This window comes from Sceloporus undulatus, chromosome 3, assembly GCF_019175285.1.
Source record: "Sceloporus undulatus isolate JIND9_A2432 ecotype Alabama chromosome 3, SceUnd_v1.1, whole genome shotgun sequence".
Lineage (NCBI taxonomy): Eukaryota > Metazoa > Chordata > Lepidosauria > Squamata > Phrynosomatidae > Sceloporus > Sceloporus undulatus.
In genome coordinates, this window is record NC_056524.1 from 221,319,373 (window position 1) to 221,325,272 (window position 5,900).

Genomic DNA, 5,900 nt, shown 5'->3' on the forward strand with positions numbered 1-5,900 from the left:
TGATGATGATGATGATGATGATGATGATGATGATGATGATGATGATGATGATTTTGTGATAATGGGAGATTTCAGTCCATTTTTATAAGGACTGAATTATCAGACAGGCTAACAAGTCCCCAGCTGAGGGCTTGCAATTTTCATAATACAGTCCTGCTGCAATATCTACATTTTCTACTAAGTGAAGGGGTCTTCTCGGCACTTTAATGTAAGATCTGGGATTTCAATAAGATCTAATGGATGGATGATGATATAGCACCAGTTTTGATTATGATGCCTGTACAGAAGAGGGGGAAAATGCTGAAATATGAGTTGAATGCACATGTGTTATGTTTGTGTTTTTAGGACAAAAAAAATACTAATTGGCCCACTGAGACTCATACAATTTTAAAGCGGTCCATGAAAAAAATTTCATACTGCTGATTTATTGCTATAATTTTCTTGGAATTCAAATTGTAGTATAGTGCTCACAGTCCCCCGAATCTGAGGAAATTCAAACTTACCCTCAAAAGGAAAAGGAAATACTAGAGACCAGGGCCATCCACACTGCACATTTATAGCATTATGTTACACTTTAAGGCCATAGCAACATCCCATGGATTCATGGGATTTGCAGTTTAGGAAATATATTTGGAAATCCCAGCCTAAGCTCTCTAGTCCATCACCAAACCTCAGGACTCCACATGATGTTGCCATTGCAATTAATATGGAATATAGGGCTTTAACTGTGTGGAGTAGATGAGCCCCTAAACTGTCTTTGTATTTGTTTCATTTACAAATATACAGTTTGAGTGGACATTACCCAGTGCAAAAGCAATCACATAGGAGAAGACTGCAAATCATAAAAATGGATTCCATCCCATTATTAAGAATCTAAATCACCTGTGAACCATTGCATTCCAAACTGCTACTGCTGCTAAGTTCTCTGTTAGGCTGAACAGATGTTCCTCTCCCTTTAACAGTCACATAGAAGGAAAAATTTGGCCGGCCCCACTATTCTCTCCCTGCATGACAACCAGCATGTGCCAAAATGCCTTTGTCATCTATTAAAAGTACAAGCATCTTATCCTCCCTTACATCTGGTCACTTATCCCTTACTATCTGATGTTCTGTTGTTGGCTGTTTATCGATCCATTTCCTGTATTGCTATGTACTGTATATGTATTATCCTACTTGTGATTATGTATTTTCTCTGGATAATGATTAACCATCCATTATGAAGCCTTGCCCTCCCTCCAGTCCATCTGCCTTGGTCCAGACCTCGGAGGTTGAGAGGAACTGCTGGACCTCTTACCCTTTCCCTCCACCACTCCCTTCTCCTTCTGTGTCATGTCTTTTTAGATTGTAAGCCTGAGGGCAGGGAACCGTCTAACTAAAAAGATTGCATGTACAGCGCTGTGTAAATTTACAGCGCTTCATAAATAAAGGTTAATAATAATAATAATAATAATAATAATTATCCCTGCACAGGGATTTCAGAGCAAGGAAATACTTTTTTTCACTGGCAAATGAATATGACTCATGTTTTAGAGCATGTGTAGGCATATGTGGCACTCTAGTTGCTGTGGACTGGCCTACAGTCCCTCACTATTGACCATACTGGCTTGGGCTGATGATAATTACCATCTGACAATATCTAAAGGGACATAGTTGCACTCCCTTTTTCTAAATATTTGGAAGATCTATTTGTCTAATGTTCTCTTATTAAAAATTAAAAATTATTGTCAATAACCAGGGCATCCAAGATCAAAGAGGGAAAAAAACACATGGTATGACACTGACTCTGATGTTCACAAAGTTGGTAGTTTGGCAGTTTGAGGTCCAAGCGCTGTGAGACGGAGTGAGCTCCCATCACTATTACCAGCTTCTGCCAACCTAGCAGTTTGAAAGCATGTTAAAGTGCACATAGATAAACAGCAATAGCAAGCAACAGCAAGTACATTTCTATACCATTTATCAGTGCACTTAAGCACTCCCTAAGCAGTTATCAATGCGTAAGCTAATTGCCTCCAACAAGCTAGGTGCTCAGTTTAGCGACCTATAGAAGGACGGAAGGCTGAGTGGACCCTGGAGCAGTGCCTGGGATCAAACTCACAACCTTGTGGCTGGGAATAGCTGCAGTACCAGCATTTAATCACTGAGCCACTAGGGCTTCTTATACAGTAGGTACTACTTCGGTGGGAAGGCAACAGCATTCCATTTAGTTATGCTGGCCACATGACCATGGAATCATCTTTGACAATGCTGGCCCCCTCATCTTACTAACAGCGATGAGCACTGCCCCCTACTGTCAGACATGACTTGACACAAAGGGGAAACTTTTACCTTTCTATGAGAGCTGTAGCTAAGTCCAGTGGAAGTACCAAGAAGGGGCTATCTTGCAATTGATTATTGAAACAATAACTAACCACACATTACACAAGGCTGTAAGTAGGCAAATAGTTTTTAAAATGTAGAGGTTCCAAGTAAGGATGCTCTGACTGGAGGCTTTCTTCTTCTTGGTGATCAAATGATATTGCCCAAATTTTGTTCCTGCTCTCCAGCCCATCAGAATATATTTGCCAGTTGAACAATTTGCAGATACTCCAAAACAAACAGAGAAAATGGGAGCTTCTCATCATCATTGTCATTCAGGAGGTAAAGCTGCCTTCCCTTTGACAAATTCAGCACTCTGCTCTTACAAGCATATGAGATGCCATGTGGGAAATAGTGAGAGCTTGGCAGCTTAGCCAAGATGAGAGAGGATGCTAAGTGAAATATAGACTCCAGCACTCAGCATTAGGTTTAGTAATCTATGGCATGACAGGTGGCTATTTTCATAAACTGGAGCATACCCCCAGGACCACATAGGAGGCTCTGGAATCAGGAGCCTTCACAGCTCAGAGCACAAAGTTGTGTCATGTGCATTTCTCATTTTACAAGGCTGCAGCAGCCAGCAAGGCTGTGAGGCAGCTGCTAGAGAGTTCCAGTCACCTCTCTGTCTGCTCTTAACTGAATGGCTGGCATTATTGTTAACTCTGGCATGCTTTCCTTCTTTTGGCTGTGCACAAGGGGCTACTAATTTATGCTAATACAAGGGTTCTAAGGAAGCATGGAAGAGGTGTGCCATATAGCCCGCAATTCTGCTTTTGCATCCTTAGGCCTGAATGTAACAACCAGGAAACAGAATCTTCTGTGGACAGTCTCTCCCAAGAGCCAACTAAATCTCAGCTAAGACTCAGATGTTCACCCATACTGCTATAGGAAACAAAACAAAACAAACATGCCAGGAATTGAGAAAGGCTAAACATCATGAAGGCAGCAATTTTTCAATTCCAATTTGATTCTATAATTTTCCCAGCTCCTTTGGTTATTAGGATGGCTGCCATCCTAGGTGACACATCAAGACTTGAGATGGATGTCACTTGAGCTGACAAACATGAATCTATCTCTTTGTCCTTTGTTTTTGCTTCCCCTTCCAAAGAGCCCCCATAGCAAACTTTGAACATACGTTTGGAAGAAAAAGCATAAATAAACAGAGGTGTTGGAGTATTAGCATCAATGCTTTTTTTGGAGATCTATGTTACCCTTGAGAAGGGGGTTGTTCTTGTGGTGCACAGAACACCCAGCTGACCAATCAGAAGGCAGCTGAAGACCAGTCAATAGGATGTGGGCTAGGACTTTTGAAAATTCTGAGCTGTTAGAAAAGATAGACAGTTGGGATTTGAGGGAATAGGTGAGTCCAAGAGAGGACTGGGTTCCATGAGTTCCTGAGGGAATAGTCAGTTAGGGCTTGGGATCCTGAGAGTGAGGGTTCCAGGGATAGAGAAGGACGGTTGGGGTAGAGTCTGAGTGGTAAAGGGCTCCCTATCGTTATCCTTCCAGGACTCTAGAAAAGGGAGTGGCTGGAGTGTGATATCCTGTGGGCTATTGTTAACTTTGGTGACTGTTAGGTCTAATTTTAAGAGAGGAATTTAATAGAAAGATTGAGTGAATCTTAGTTATAAGAAACTGGTGATTTAGCTAAAGACTTATAAAGCCAACTGTAACTATAACAAAGTAGAAAGTGACAATTATATAAGATATCATATTAAAACCAACACTGTTAAACCTTCTTGTAAATAAAGTTTTATTTGTTTGATTCAAGAAGGACATGCCTGGACTTGAGTTAATACCACGCTACTCACATTACAAAACTCAGGTGGCAGCCGTGGGATAAAAACTCCCAGGTGCCTGCCATCATAAAAAAAGGATTGTGGTTTGAATGTGTATCACATAATTTGATGGCAGTGTTAGAGTGAAGGTTGACTAGATGGGGCCTTCACATAGTTGGGTGGCACAATAGGAAAGCTTCGTTACATAATTTGGTGGCAGCGGTGGGATAACAAAAGTCCCAAGCGCCTGCCACAATAGAAAGGTTATTCGTTACAATCCTCTATGCAGAAACACTGATGTATATCTCTGGTAATTTGGTCAGTGTGACTGTGAAGAGGTTACTTCACATACCCCTCCCTTTCTGGGGGGTCAATAAATGTTATTACCTATTGTTCAGTCTCTTCCTCTCTCTGCTCTTACCAAGCATGGACTCAAAAACCAGGCTGTGCTACTAAAGATGTTTTTTCTTCTTACATGAAAGTCAGCTCTAGGGAAACCTCTATCAAGTATAGTTTTCTCTACTGATTAGTTATTTTTATAGAACCTAGATGTAACAATAAGCCTGTTTTTGCTTCCGAGGGAGCCCGCAGCAGCTAAACCATGTGGGCTCCCTCCACACCGAAAAGAACCCACTAAAAGTGGAGGGTTTGGCATGTGTTGGTGCTTCCATCAGTGCGCCATTAGCACACTGTGGCACATCAATGATGCAAGCGTGGCACCCCGATGTGTGGACGTAGCACCATGCTTGCATCATCATGGTGTCCCCTTGGGGACGGGAGGCCGCTATTATGGCGGTGTTCATATGGACTAGGGTTTGGGAACTTGCGGTTGGTGCGCGCTCCCAAACCCTAGAATCAACACCGGCACACCGCTTCCTGCCCATTTGTCTTGGACCTAAGTTTCTTTTTACCCACTTATATATCCTATTTATTTACCAAAAGCTCAGATCTAGTTGTTTTTATGAAATACTTGTGGAGTACACACTTATTGCTGTGTTGCTGCTGCTAAACCTCTTAACCACAAATAACCAAACAATAACATAATCCTAACAAGAGGTAGCCTTGCCCTCCATGAGCTATGCAGGTTCTAAGCCAATCTCTGCACAGAGACTATGTAATCCAAGTGGCAGATCAGATGCTTCCACAACCAGCAATAATTGAAATCTCTTGCTTTGTGGTACTTCCCTCTCCCCTGGACTTCCAGTTTAATGCCACAGTATTAAAGTAGTCATTTGGGTGCCTAGCATACCTCGAACTCTTCAAATGTACTCAAAAGGAAGATTGGTTTTTGTGGAGCTTCTGTACCTGCAGAGATTATGTGAAATATATCACACTTTTGATGCCATACTTTTGCATTTTAGGAGTACAGTCAGCCCTCTGTATCCATGGGGTGGGTCCTAGAACCAAACCCTAGTGAATACAGAGGGCCCATAGTACCATATCCTCCATATCTGCACTTCCACCCCAGCTCTATAAACTGGGCGTATGACTGGCACAAATGGTATGATGTTAGGCTTTCATTTTACAGTGCTCCCTCGGGTTACGAAATTAATTCGTTCCGCGGCTAATTTCGTAACCCGAAAAACCTTCGTAAGCCGAATTGCCATAGGCGCTAATGGGAAAAAAAGCCGCGGCTCCGCCGCGGCTCCATTTAAAACAGCGCCGGCGTTTTTTCGTAACCCGAAAAAACGTTCGTAACCCGAAACAATAAATCCCTATGGGATTTATTCGTATCCCGAAAAATTCGTAAGCTGGGTAATTCGTATC